The sequence below is a fragment of the Piliocolobus tephrosceles genome, chromosome 5 (genome assembly GCF_002776525.5).
Source record: "Piliocolobus tephrosceles isolate RC106 chromosome 5, ASM277652v3, whole genome shotgun sequence".
Taxonomy (NCBI): Eukaryota; Metazoa; Chordata; class Mammalia; order Primates; family Cercopithecidae; genus Piliocolobus; species Piliocolobus tephrosceles.
Genome location: NC_045438.1, coordinates 4,692,783 through 4,708,002, shown reverse-complemented (window position 1 = coordinate 4,708,002; position 15,220 = coordinate 4,692,783).

The following is a 15,220-nucleotide window of genomic DNA, read 5'->3' as shown; positions in this document are numbered from 1 at the left end:
GCTCACTGCAACCTCCGCCTCCTGGGTTCAAGCAATTCTTCTGCCACAGCCTTCCAAGTAGCTGGGATTACAGGCATCTGCCACCATTCCTGGCTAATTTTTTGTAGAGATGGGGTTTTGAAATGTTGGCCAGGCTGGTCTCGAACTCCTGACCTCGGCCTCCCAAAGTGCTGGGATTACAGGTGTGAGTCACCATGCCTGGCCCTATTTTTAATTTATTAAGGAACCCTCACTGTTTTCTATACTAATTTACCTTCCCTCAACTGTATAAAAAAATTATGTTTTCTCCACATTCCCCCCCACCAACACTTATTTTTTTGATACGAACCATTCTAACAGGTGTGAGGTGATATCTCATCGTGATTGTAATTTGCATTTCCTTGATGACTAGTGATGTTGACCATTTTTTTCATGTACCTGTTGGCTATTTGTACGTCTTTTAAGAAATACCTATTCAGGTCCTTTGCCCACTTAAAATCCAGTCAGTTATTTGTTTTCTTGCTATTGAGGTATTCAATTTCTTTATATATTCTGGATGTTAACCATTTATTAGATATATGGTTTGCAGATTTTTTTCCCATTTCATAGGTTGTCTCTTCAACTCTTGATTCTATGGCTGTGCGGAAGCTTTTTAGTTTGATGTAATCTTATTTGTTTTTGCTTTTGTTGCCTATGCTTTTGGAATCATATATAAAAAACCATTGCCCAGACCAGTGCCATGAAGAGCTTTTCCCTTATGTTTTTCTCTTAACAGTTTTACAGTTTCAGGTCTTATGTTTAAGTCTTCAATCCATTTTGAATTGATTTTTGTATATGGTGGGAGATGAGGGTCTAATATTGTACATGTCAATATCCGGTTTTCCGAGCACCATTTATTAAGGATTGTTCCTTCTCCATTGTATGTCCTTGACACTTTTGTCTAAAATTAACCAACCATAAGTGTATGGATTTATTACTGGGCTCTCTGTTCTGTTCCATTGGCCTATGTGTCTGTTTTTATGCTAGTACCATACTGTTTTGATCACTATAACTTTGTAGTATATTTTGAAGTTGGGTAATGTTATGTCTCCAACTTTGTTCTTTTTGCTCAAAATTGCATTGGCTTTTCACAGTCTGTGGCTCCATATGAATTTTAGGATTTTTTTTTCTATTTCTGTGAAAAATGTCATTGCATTGAATCTGTAGATCACTAGTTAGTGTGGACATTTTAACAATATTCTTCCAATTCATGAACGTGGGATAGCTTTTTGTTTATTTGTGTCATCTTCAATTTTTTGCTTTTATCAGTGTTTTATAGTTTACACTTTACAGGTGTCTCACCTCTTTGGTTAAATTTCTTCCTATTTTTTTTAGTATTGTAAACAGGATTTTTTTTTTTTTTTGATTAAAATTTTACGTTGGTGTTCTTTTTTTTTTATACTTTCAGTTCTAGGGTACGTGTGCATAACGTGCAGGTTTGTTACATATGTATACTTGTGCCATGTTGGTGTGCTGCACCCATCAACTCGTCAGCACCCATCAATTCGTCATTTATATCAGGTATAACTCCCAATGCAATCCCTCCCCGCTGCCCCCTCCCCATGATAGGCCCCAGTGTGTGATGTTCCCTTTCCCGAGTCCAAGTGATCTCATTGTTCAGTTCCCACCTATGAGTGAGAACATGCGGTGTTTGGTTTTCTGTTCTTGTGATAGTTTGCTAAGAATGATGGTTTCCAGCTGCATCCATGTCCCTACAAAGGATGCAAACTCATCCTTTTTTTATGGCTGCATAGTATTCCATGGTGTATATGTGCCACATTTTCTTAATCCAGTCTGTCACTGATGGACATTTGGGTTGATTCCAAGTCTTTGCTATTGTGAATAGTGCCACAATAAACATACATGCGCATGTGTCTTTATAGCAGCATGATTTATAATCCTTTGGGTATATACCCAGTAGTGGGAGTGCTGGGTCATATGGTACATCTAGTTCTAGATCCTTGAGGAATTGCCATACTGTTTTCCATAATGGTTGAACTAGTTTACAATCCCACCAACAGTGTAAAAATGTTCCTATTTCTCCACATCCTCTCCAGCACCTGTTGTTTCCTGACTTTTTAATGATTGCCATTCTAACTGGTATGAGATGGTATCTCATTGTGGTTTTGATTTGCATTTCTCTGATGGTGAGTGATGATGAGCATTTTTTCATGTGTCTGTTGGCTGTATGAATGTCTTCTTTTGAGAAATGTCTGTTCATATCCTTTCCCCACTTTTTGATGGGGTTGTTTTTTTCTGGTAAATTTGTTTGAGTTCTTTGTAGGTTCTGGATATTAGCCCTTTGTCAGGTGAGTAGATTGCAAAAATTTTCTCCCATTCTGTAGGTTGCCTGTTCACTCTGATGGTAGTTTCTTTTGCTGTGCAGAAGCTCTTTAGTTTAATCATATCCCATTTGTCAATTTTGGCTTTTGCTGCCGTTGCTTTTGGTGTTTTAGACATGAAGTCCTTGCCCATGCCTATGTCCTGAATGGTACTACCTAGGTTTTCTTCTAGGGTTTTTATGGTATTAGGTCTAACATTTAAGTCTCTAATCCATCTTGAATTAATCTTTGTATAAGGAGTAAGGAAAGGATCCAGTTTCAGCTTTCTACTTATGGCTAGCCAATTTTCCCAGCACCATTTATTAAATAGGGAATCATTTCCCCATTTCTTGTTTCTCTCAGGTTTGTCAAAGATCAGATGTCTGTAGATGTGTGGTTTTATTTCTGAGGACTCTGTTCTGTTCCATTGGTCTATATCTCTGTTTTGGTACCAGTACCATGCTGTTTTGGTTACTGTAGCCTTGTAGTATAGTTTGAAGTCAGGTAGCGTGATGCCTCCAGCTTTGTTCTTTTGACTTAGAATTGTCTTGGCAATGCGGGCTCTTTTTTGGTTCCATATGAACTTTAAAGCAGTTTTTTCCAATTCTGTGAAGAAACTCATTGGTAGCTTGATGGGGATGGCATTGAATGTATAAATAACCTTGGGCAGTATGGCCATTTTCACGATATTGATTCTTCCTATCCATGAGCATGGTATGTTCTTGCATTTGTTTGTGTCCTCTTTTATTTCACTGAGCAGTGGTTTGTAGTTCTCCTTGAAGAGGTCCTTTACATCCCTTGTAAGTTGGATTCCTAGGTATTTTATTCTCTTTGAAGCAATTGTGAATGGAAGTTCATTCATGATTTGGCTCTCTGTTTGTCTGTTACTGGTGTATAAGAATGCTTGTGATTTTTGCACATTGATTTTGTATCCTGAGACTTTGCTGAAGTTGCTTATCAGCTTAAGGAGATTTTGGGCTGAGACAATGGGGTTTTCTAAATATACAATCATGTTGTCTGCAAACAGGCACAGTTTGGCTTCTTCTTTTCCTAACTGAATACCCTTGATTTCTTTCTCTTGCCTGATTGCCCTAGCCAGAACTTCCAACACTATGTTGAATAGGAGTGGTGAGAGAGGGCATCCCTGTCTTGTGCCAGTTTTCAAAGGGAATGCTTCCAGTTTTTGCCCATTCAGTATGATATTGGCTGTGGGTTTGTCATAAATAGCTCTTATTATTTTGAGGTACGTTCCATCAATACCGAATTTATTGAGCGTTTTTAGCATGAAGGGCTGTTGAATTTTGTCAAAAGCCTTTTCTGCATCTATTGAGATAATCATGTGGTTCTTGTCTTTGGTTCTGTTTATATGCTGGATTATGTTTATTGATTTGCGAATGTTGAACCAGCCTTGCATCCCAGGGATGAAGCCCACTTGATCATGGTGGATAAGCTTTTTGATGTGCTGCTGAATCCGGTTTGCCAGTATTTTATTGAGGATTTTTGCATCGATGTTCATCAAGGATATTGGTCTAAAATTCTCTTTTCTTGTTGTGTCTCTGCCAGGCTTTGGTATCAGGATGATGTTGGCCTCATAAAATGAGTTAGGGAGGATTCCCTCTTTTTCTATTGATTGGAATAGTTTCAGAAGGAATGGTACCAGCTCCTCCTTGTACCTCTGGTAGAATTCAGCTGTGAATCCATCTGGTCCTGGACTTTTTTTGGTTGGTAGGCTATTAATTATTGCCTCAATTTCAGAGCCTGCTATTGGTCTATTCAGGGATTCAACTTCTTCCTGGTTTAGTCTTGGAAGAGTGTAAGTGTCCAGGAAATTATCAATTTCTTCTAGATTTTCTAGTTGATTTGCATAGAGGTGTTTATAGTATTCTCTGATGGTAGTTTGTATTTCTGTGGGGTCGGTGGTGATATCCCCTTTACCATTTTTTATTGCGTCTATTTGATTCTTCTCTCTTTTCTTCTTTATTAGTCTTGCTAGCGGTCTGTCAATTTTGTTGATCTTTTCAAAAAACCAACTCCTGGATTCATTGATTTTTTGGAGGGTTTTTTGTGTCTCTATCTCCTTCAGTTCTGCTCTGATCTTAGTTATTTCTTGCCTTCTGCTTGCTTTTGAATGTGTTTGCTCTTGCCTCTCTAGTTCTTTTAATTGTGATGTTAGAGTGTCAATTTTAGATCTTTCCAGCTTTCTCTTGTGGGCATTTAGTGCTATAAATTTCCCTCTACACACTGCTTTCAATGTGTCCCAGAGATTCTGGTATGTTGTATCTTTGTTCTCATTGGTTTCAAAGAACATCTTTATTTCTGCCTTCATTTGGTTATGTACCCAGTAGTCATTCAGGAGCAGGTTGTTCAGTTTCCATGTAGTTGAGCGGTTTTGATTGAGTTTCTTAGTCCTGAGTTCTAGTTTGATTGCACTGTGGTCTGAGAGACAGTTTGTTATAATTTCTGTTCTTGTACATTTGCTGAGGAGTGCTTTACTTCCAATTATGTGGTCAATTTTGGAATAAGTGCGATGTGGTGCTGAGCAGAATGTATATTCTGTTGATTTGGGGTGGAGAGTTCTATAGATGTCTATTAGGTCCGCTTGGTGCAGAGATGAGTTCAATTCCTGGATATCCTTGTTAACTTTCTGTCTCGTTGATCTGTCTAATGTTGACAGTGGAGTGTTGAAGTCTCCCATTATTATTGTATGGGAGTCTAAGTCTCTTTGTAAGTGTCTAAGGACTTGCTTTATGAATCTGGGTGCTCCTGTATTGGGTGCATATATATTTAGGATAGTTAGCTCTTCCTGTTGAATTCATCCCTTTACCATTATGTTCTGCTGGATGATACCCTGAAGAGTGTTTTCCAACTTGGTTCCATTTTCCCCCTCACTTTCAGGCACCCCAATCAGACGTAGATTTGGTCTTTTTACATAATCCCATACTTCTTGCAGGCTTTGTTCATTTCTTTTTCTTCTTTTTTCTTTTGGTTTCTCTTCTCGCTTCATTTCATTCATTTGATCCTCAATTGCTGATACTCTTTCTTCCAGTTGATCGAGTCGGTTACTGAAGCTTGTGCTTTTGTCACGTATTTCTCGTGTCATGGTTTTCATCTCTGTCATTTCGTTTATGACCTTCTCTGCATTAATTATTCTAGCTATCAATTCTTCCACTCTTTTTTCAAGATTTTTAGTTTCTTTGCACTGGGTACGTAATTCCTCCTTTAGATCTGAGAAGTTTGATGGACTGAAGCCTTCTTCTCTCATCTCGTCAAAGTCATTCTCTGACCAGCTTTGATCCGTTGCTGGCGATGAGCTGCACTCCTTTGCAGGGGGAGATGCGCTCTTATTTTTTGAATTTCCAGCTTTTCTGCCCTGCTTTTTCCCCATCTTTGTGATTTTTATCTGCCTCTGGTCTTTGATGATGGTGACGTACTGATGGGGTTTTGGTATAGGTGTCCTTCCTGTTTGATAGTTTTCCTTCTAACAGTCAGGACCCTCAGCTGTAGGTCTGTTGGAGATTGCTTGAGGTCCACTCCAGACCCTGTTTGCCTGGGTATCAGCAGCAGAGGTTGCAGAAGATAGAATATTGCTGAACAGCGAGTGTACCTGTCTGATTCTTACTTTGGAAGCCTCCTCTCAGGGGTGTACTCCACCCTGTGAGGTGTGGGGTGTCAGACTGCCCCTAGTGGGGGTTGTCTCCCAGTTAGGCTACTCAGAGGTCAGCGACCCACTTGAGCAGGCAGCCTGTCCCTTCTCAGATCTCAACCTCCGTGTTGGGAGATCCACTGCTCTCTTCAAAGCTGTCAGAGTCGTTTGCGTCTGCAGAGGTTTCTGCTGTTTTTGTTGTTTTTTAGCTGTCCCCTGTCCCCAGAGGTGGAGTCTACAGAGACAGGCAGGTTTCCTTGAGCTGCTGTGAGCTCCACCCAGTAAGAGCTTCCCAGGGGCTTTGTTTACCTACTTAAGCCTCAGCAATGGCGGGCGCCCCTCCCCCAGCCTTGCTGCTGCTTTGTGGTTAGATCTCAGACTGCTGTGCTAGCAATGAGGGAGGCTCCGTGGGCGTGGGACCCTCCCGGCCAGGTGTGGGATATAATCTCCGGTGTGCAGGTGTTACAGCACAGTATTGGGATGGGAGTTACCTGATTTTCCAGGTGTTGTGTGTCTCAGTTCCCCTGGCTAGGAAAAGGGTTTCCCTTCCCCCTTGCCCTTCCCAGGTGAGGCGATGCCTCGCCCTGCTTCAGCTCTCGCTGGTCGGGCTGCAGCAGCTGACCAGCACCGATTGTCCGGCACTCCCCAGTGAGATGACCCCAGTACCTCAGTTGAAAATGCAGAAATCACCGGTCTTCTGTGTCGCTCGCGCTGGGAGTTGGAGACTGGAGACTGGAGCTGTTCCTATTTGGCCTTCTTGCTCCGCCCCCCGCCTTGGTGTTCTTAAGTGAGGTAGGTCTGAGGTTTCTGTCCTTTGCAGTATACTTCAGGTTTGGAATCCATGTTATGTTTTCTTTATAAAAATTAATGGAAAGTTTTCCTCTTTTAAAAATGTTTAAATAGCTTTGGGAGTATTTGGTTCTTGAAGATTTGGTAGAATTCCCCTCTGAATCCATCTAGGGCTGGTGCTAGTTAGGTTAGTTTTTGATAAGTTTTTACATTTCAATTTTTACTTTCTATCTTGTCAAATTTCATAAGAGATATTTTCCAAGCAACTATCTGTTTCATCTAGGTTTTCAAGTTTATTTGGAAAGATATGTATTAAGCAGTCTCTCATTTTAAAAAAATACAGCATTTGTTTCAAAGTTATTTTTCCCTCTTTATTTCCTGTTTTGTATATTTGTGTTCTCCCTGTCATCTCTTCCCTCTCCACTTTGATTGGTTAACTAGTGACCATTTGTTTTGTTGATGAATGTTTTAAGAGTCAGATTATTTATTCTGTTGTTTCATTTCTAAATAATAATTTGTACCTTGTCTTTACTGCATTTCCTCTTTCAGGTGTCACTATTTTTATAGCTTTTGAAATGAGTATTGAATTCAGTACACTGATTCTTTAATTTTTATTGATTATAAGTGTATAGACTCTAAATTTGCCAGTAATCACTGCTTTAATTTTATACTGTACATTCTAATATATTACGTTTTAATTATGATTTTTTTAAAAGAAATTTGGCAATTTTTTTTTTTTTTACTCTGATCTGAGCTGTTTGTTTAATGGAGAATTGTCTTTTTTTTTTTTTAAATTCCAGAGTGAAATGACATTTTTGGTTTTAAAAAATTTCTGACTTTTAGTTTTACTATATTGTGACTGAAGAATGTTGTTTGTGTTCTATTTTTGAATTTTTGTGACATAACATAGGGTACATTTCTTTGAATGTTTCACATTGACAGATAAAATTCTGTAGCATCAGGGTATATTTTGGATATATATAATATTGACATTATTAGTTCTGTTTTTAGGCCTTTTGTATACTTAATGTGTACTTTTTTCACTTGACTTATCTTGGACTGATTGTGATCTCTTAGTATATTTCTGTTCATTTCTTCTTGCATCTTCTGTAGTTTCTGCTTTATGAAGGTGGGTGCTGTTTTTTGGTATGTAGATATTCAAAATAATTGTATCTTCATTATGATTATAATACTATAAAGTATCTTTGTTTTGTTTACTGCTTTGAGGCCTGAATTCTACTTTACTAGATATACAGCTCACAACCTTGGTTTACTTTTGTTTGCAATTGCCTACTCTACTTTTCCTATTCCTTTACTCTTTGGCCTTTTTTGGAAACAAGGCAAATGGTTTAGGCCTGTCTGCATTTATTGATACAACTTACTGGTGAGTCTGTGCAGTAGAGAAAGTCAGCCTGAGACTTCCAAATTCATGTTAGAGCTACCACTTATTACAAATCTCTAGCAATGTTAAATATTTTACTTTTATAAACATATTTTACATTACTGATAATCCTGTCTAACCTTCATTTTCTTAAAATTCATAAATAAGAAATATTTGCCAGCTTTATCAAAAGAATATGACCACCCCAAGTTAATATTTTTAAAAATGTAGTCTTAAAATTACTTAAGAGAAAATACATTTTTGAGTAGGAATATTATGCTTTTATTGCACAAGCAAGCTCAAATGGTCAGGCAGTACATTGATCAAGTCTGCTAGAACAGCATTCACTGGGAGAAAACTACCAAAGACAAGTAATATCCAGGGGATGCCATTGTCCATCCCCTCTAGAAAATGCATAGAGATTTTAGCAGGGATTGGTATTCTATTCAGAAAGAATACTTAGATTGTTGGCCTTCTAATCTGCATGACTAAGAAGGCACTGGTATCCTGCTGGTTGATCAGGGACCAGGGGGATCCTGGCCCTATCCTGATAGCTCAGGCTTTGTGGTTAGGGTGTGTGTGTGAAGGGATGGGGGTTGTCTTTTGTTTTCCTCCCTCGTTGTAATCAGGGGGCTGGTTCCAAGTGATACGGCAATCTGGTGGTAGGATTCACCTGCCTCTTTCCTGTCATGACCAAGACACTGAAGTCCAAGATTTGGGGTTAACTGAGAATGATTGCCTTAAGTGCGAGGCATAGTCAGTTTCTATGTAGCTTTGCAAATTCCAACTCCCTCTCTGGGAAACTAGACTCAGGCAAGTTAATAATTAGCTTTCTATTTCTATTACAGAAACATCATTATGTTAGTTAATTTTTTCTTCCAGAAGCAATGTATGTTTATATAAAGTACCTTACATTTTTGATATGGTTTCCATCAATAGGTAACTGTATCATGATTTCAGTCTGGTCAGTTATGAGAAAGTTATTTTTGATTGGTCATTTAAATTTGAATGTTATTACTATGGGAAAATGGAAAAGTACAACTTCTCTTTAAAAAGTAGTAAGTGGTTTGGATTTGAAGGTTGCTTCCCTTGAGGGGAAAACATGTTAGTGCAAATAATTTCTACATGACATGCTTCTACAAAGTTGTTACACAAAACTTTTACTGTACTTCAATTTTTCTAACAAATGGCAGCAGGTAAAGCATTTTTAATATATTGTTAAGCTATAAACTGATTCACAATAGGAAATAAGACAGGAATAAACTTTAGTTGGGGTCTGGGATGGATGGATTTTTAACTTAGTTTTTCATATGTTTGAAAGTAAAACAGATAACTAAAAAAAGAAACATTGATTATACTCTTTCCTTTATATGTGTTATGCCTCCTAAGTTTTCAATAATGTGTAGTATTTTAGTAAAGGAACACCTATAGAGCAAACTTCGTATTGAAAAAGTCAGGATTCTATATTTCATCCCTGTGGTATATATTTTATTCTACTTACATAAAATTTATATACTTTTTTGAATTTTAAATATTTGATATGGATTTTATATTTTTTTGGACAGGTAAAAACATCAAATGTGTTTGGTATCTTCATTGGCATTTCCTTTTTCCTTTTTTATTGCACCACTTCCCACACCCATAACAAGACATGCTTATGGTGGATGCTTGACGAATATTAGGGAAATAAATGACTGCAGTATGTCCTCCCTGAGGCAACCTTAATCCCCATTCGAATGTGTCTGCTGGAATCAAATTTGTGATCTCATAGAAAGAACGAATTCTCTGCAATTTGGCATGACCTGATGTGACTGTCAATTTTATATGTCAACTTGACTGGGCCACAGGGTGCCTAGATACTTGGTCAAATGTTACCCTGAGTGTGTCTGTGAGGGTGTTTTTGGAAGATGACCATTCGAATGGGCAGACTGAGAAAGCAGATTGACCTTCCTAATGTTCCTGGGTCTCATCCAGTCAGCTGAAAGTCTGAATAGAGCAAAAAGGCTGATCCTCCAGTTGAGTAGAGGGAGCTCCTCCTGCTTGACTGCCTTGATCTGGAACATTGGTTTTTTTTCTGCCTTTGAACTTGAACTGAAACATTGGCCCTTCCTGGGTCTTAAGGCTGCAGGCCTTCAGACTGGAACTTACACCATTGTTCTCCTGTCTCCAGCTTGCCAACAGCAGATCTTAAGACTTACCAGCCTCCATAATCACATGAACAAATTCCTTATGATAAATCAATCTCTCTCCCTCCCACATCCACCACAGCCTATTCATTTTGTTTCTTTGGAAAACCCTGGAAATACCTAGCTACCATTCTGTTTTCAAACATAATGAAAAGTATTAATGCTCATCATTTCCTTGAACCTAATTTCTCTTTAAATCGGTCTTATTTTACTGGGTACTTTAGTAACATACAGGAATAGATTATGATGGTATAGTAGGTTCAGTAATGGGCATTCAGACATCAAGTCCTAATCCCTAGAATTTGCAAACGTTACCTTATTGGAAAAGGGGTCTTTGCAGATCTAATTGAGGGTCTTGAGGAAAGGGGATTACTCTGGGTTATCTGGGAAGGCCTTAAATACCATCACAGATAGTCTTAAAAAGAGACAAAGGGCGATAACATGAACGCACAGAGGAGAAGACACGGATAAGGAGGAAGCAGTATGACCATGAGGCAGAGATTGGAGTGATGTAGCCACAAGCCAAAGAATACCTAATGCTGTCAGTAGTTGGAAGAAGCAAGAAACAGATTCTCCCCTAGAGTCTTAGGAAGGAATGTGGCCCTGTTCACACCTTGATTCAAAGTTCAGGCCTTCAGAACTTCAAGAGAATAAATTTTTGTGTTTTAAGCCACTAATTTTGTGATGATTTGTTACAACAGTCACAGGAAAGTAACACAGATGGAAAGACCTGCAGCTACTTAGGTGATCACTAAAAATGCTATTGTAATAGAAAATAGCCTGATTGGTTAGTGTGTGTGTGTGTGAAAAATTTGCAGAGAACCATTATGCTTTACTATGTAATTATTTAAATTTTACAAGCTGTTGCTATTTGCATACTCTGAATTGATTCAAATTATTGTGCTGTATAGACTTTTTGAGGCTCAAATTGGATTTCTGAGATAAATGAGGTATGGATTGCCCTCAAATATTACTGAACTACAGTCACGTGGTAAAACTTACTTTTCAAACAACTAGTCATAAGGTGGATGCCAGTCTCGTGTTACTGTGTCTAACACTTCAAAGGTGTGGTGAATAATCAGTGTTTGGATGGTTGTCCACCCTCCAAATATTCCCTCCTGTTTGGGAGAGTTCACCATTGGTATAATCTTCATGGAAGATAGGATACTACCCCTGAATATAGTAGCTAAAATGGTTTTCTTTTCCTCTTCCCTCTCTTGGAGCCAGGAGTTGGTCATGGGATCAGGGCTCAGTTAATCAAACACTCCCACCCAGAGCTTTGCATCTTTAGTGACTAACATATCCATAGGAGGTAGGCAGGATTCATGGTGGCAGGGGCAGCTATTTCTGCTCTTCAGCACTGCCTTTGTTGGCCCATATTCCAAGTTTGGTTTGCCAGCATCCCATCAATAATGTGAGCTCTCAACATCCTTCCAACAAATTCCCTTTTTACTTGAAAGAACCAGTGTTGGTTTCTGGTACTTTCAGTTGAAAGACTTATAAAAGCTATAATGGTTCTTCTTGGTATCCATCTTAGTTCATAATAGTTTCTTAGCAGTTCAAGGTTTATTAATCCAATAGAATTTCTGACTCAGAGATGGTAAAAGTGAAACATCATGTACAGCCTTAAATTTACTGGTGTTGATTATCTTTTCAAGCTATTCCAGATTGTAAAAAGTAATTGAAACATGTAAGCAGCTTTGTCACAAGCTAGCTAGTGTCTTTGCATCATTATAATATCAAAGGTAACAAATTCTGATTGAAACTTAACATAAAATGATATATTTTTGTTGCATTATTAATATGACATATATAGGAAATTATATAATAGATATACTTATTGAAGCTTTGCTTCATGCCAGACATTAACCATTTAGACATTTATTTAATCCTCATAACAATCTTATGAGGAAGGTACCATAAAAATTCCCATTTTGCAGATAAGGAAATAGGGGCATTTGCAAAATCGAAAATAAAAGGCAGCCGATACTTTGTTACTCTGTAGTGCTTTTAACTTCAATCATTATTAGTAAGTCAGTTGTGTAAGACTCTGCCTTCTTAAGTGCAGCCAGGTCCAGGCAGCTCAGCCCCTGCAAGCTTCATGTATCCTTTATCTGCTGCTTAAGTATGGATCTCAAAATAGCACCACATACAGATGGTACAGCTGGCCTAGCAGATGTAGAGTGAAGCTATCTGCAAAATTTCGCAAATGAATCTGTAGTTTAATATGTTACAGATATATAAAAATAATAAGAGTGCACTATTTTAATGCATAATTTTTTTAAGGCACACCTTCCTCATCTAGAGAATAATTTGGGATTATTTAAGGCAATCTCAATTTTATCGCTCAGCTGAAAACCATAAGGAGAATCTCAATGCAGAAGTGTACACCAAAAGTAACTTTTAAAGAAGTCAGTATGGGTTAAGTTTCATAATCAAGCTGGCAGAAATAGCTTTTTAGGCATTTCTGCCCTAGTACCATCCTTTGACCTACTGATATTAGCTGCGGCATGCCTTTGCCACAGGCATTGTATAGGTAGAAAGGATTGTCTGAAGCACAATTTTGTGTTTCTGGGATCCTCCTGTTTCTTCAGTATTATATGTATCTGCCTTGATCTCTTTTGTTCTTTGATTTTCTGTCCATTCTTTTATTGCCTCTTACCCCCTTCTCCTGGCCCCAGCATTCCCTTGGCAGTTTATCCCATTAGGTGTCTTTTGGCTATCTAGTGCTGCATAATGGAGTACCCCAAAATTTACTGGCTTAAAACAACAACTGTTTTTATTATTTCTCACTATTCTGTGAGTCAGGAATTCAAAGAGGGAACAGCAGAGATGATCTAGATATCATGTCTACTAGAATGTCCAAAATGGTTTCCTCACTTCCATGGCTGGTACCTGCACTAATAAGTCTCTAATGGTAGGAGTTGGCTTGAGTGATTCTGGTGAGGTCATATATTTAGGGTCTTTGGTGTAACTGTTGGCTGGGTTCCTCAATTCTTCATGCAATCTAATGACCTCTCCCTCTCCATATGGTGTCTCCATAGGGCTTCTGTATGTGCTGTCTCCAATGGGGTAACCAGACTTCTTATGTAGGAGTTCAGGACTTTCAAGAGTACAAAAACAGAAGCTGCCAGGGCTTCCTGCCTTATTCTGCTGATCAAAAGAGGTCACTGGGCCAGGTGAAATTCAAGGGGAGGAGACTATAGAAAGACAACTTTGGGAGTCATCAAAGAACCAGGGCACCACATTGTGTAATGGCAGCATCACAACCATGTTTGTGTTCAAATATTGTGTGCATGTACATAGTGGACATTTGATAAAAGCACTTTCTGCATTCTCCTTGCATTAGGCTAGATCCTTATTTCAGTCACCTATACATAGATGTAAAAACAGTTATCTTGCATATCATTGTTATTACTGCTTCTTTGGGTTAGGTCAGATTTGTAATAATTTTGGTCAGAGAATTTTGAGAGCAGTGAATTATGCCTTATCTTCAAAATAAAGGTAAGACCAGAACAAAGTGAGAATACATTTCTGAGTAAAAGAATTGGTAGATCCTATGGGCTCATTCTTTATTTTATTTTATTTTATTTTAATTTTATTTTTGAGATGGAGTTTCACTCTTGTTGCCCAGGCTGGAGTGCAATGGCATGATCTCGGCTCACTGCAACCTCCGCCTCCTGGATTCAAGCGATTCTCCTGCCTCAGCCTCCCAAGTAGCTGAGATTACAGGCATGCGCCACCATGCCCGGCTTATTTTGTATTTTTAGTAGAGATGGGGGTGTCTTCATGTTGGTCAGGCTGGTCTCGAACTTCCGACCTCAGGTGATGTGCCCACCTTGGCCTCCCAAAGTGCTGGGATTAGAGGCCTGAGCCACCGCGCCCGGCCAGGTTGATTCTTTTAAAATCAACATTCTTGAGATATAACTTATGTAATATAATTCAAGGTATAACTAGCCTAAACATAATCCATGAATCTTGTGTTTTTTCTCTGAGTTTTGACAATTTCATGTACTTACGTAAACATTCAAAACAAGACATAAGTCATTTCTGTCACCTCAGAAGGTGTTATGTCCCTTTCCGGGTGGCTCCTTGTCACACCCAGAAGCAGTCATTGTTCTCATTTCAACTACCACTGATTAGCTTTTGTAGTTCTTGAATTTCATGTAAATGGTATATACTATGCAACCTCTTGTGTTTCGATTTGTTCACTCATGATATTTTTGAAATTATTCTGTTAAGTTCAGTGTATTCGTAGTTTATTCCCTTTACTAATGAGTTTTCAATTGTATGACTAGAGCAAATTTTGTTTTTCCATGTGCCTGTTTCCACAGGCATTTTGGTATCTTCCAGTTTTAGGCTACTTTAAATAAATTTTTGCATAAAAGCTTGCTGGGATATTGATAAGAATTGCATTAACTCTACAGATCAATTTGGAGAAAATAAAACTCATCAATTTTGAGTCAATCAACATAGAATGGTTTATATCTCTAGGGTTTCATTTTTCTCAGCTATGTTTTGTGTTTTATATTGTAGCAGTTTCCACATTTCTGATGTTTATTTTTAGATACTTGATGTTTCTTGATATCCTGTCAGATTGCTAATTTCACTTACTAGTTGAGTAGTCATTTTTTAGATGCCACAGTTTATATGCAATCATGCCACTTGTAACTAAGGATCATTTAGCTTCTTCCTCTCCTGTCTTCATGCTGCTTATTTCTTTTTCTTGTCTTTTTCTTGTCTTGTCTTTCTTTCTAGCTAGGACTTCCAGTACAATGTTGGAGACAGTACATATCCTTGCCCTTTTGCCAAGGATAAGGAAAATATTGAAATATTTCACCATTAAAATATGATGTTGGCTGTTTATCAGATTGACAAGGTT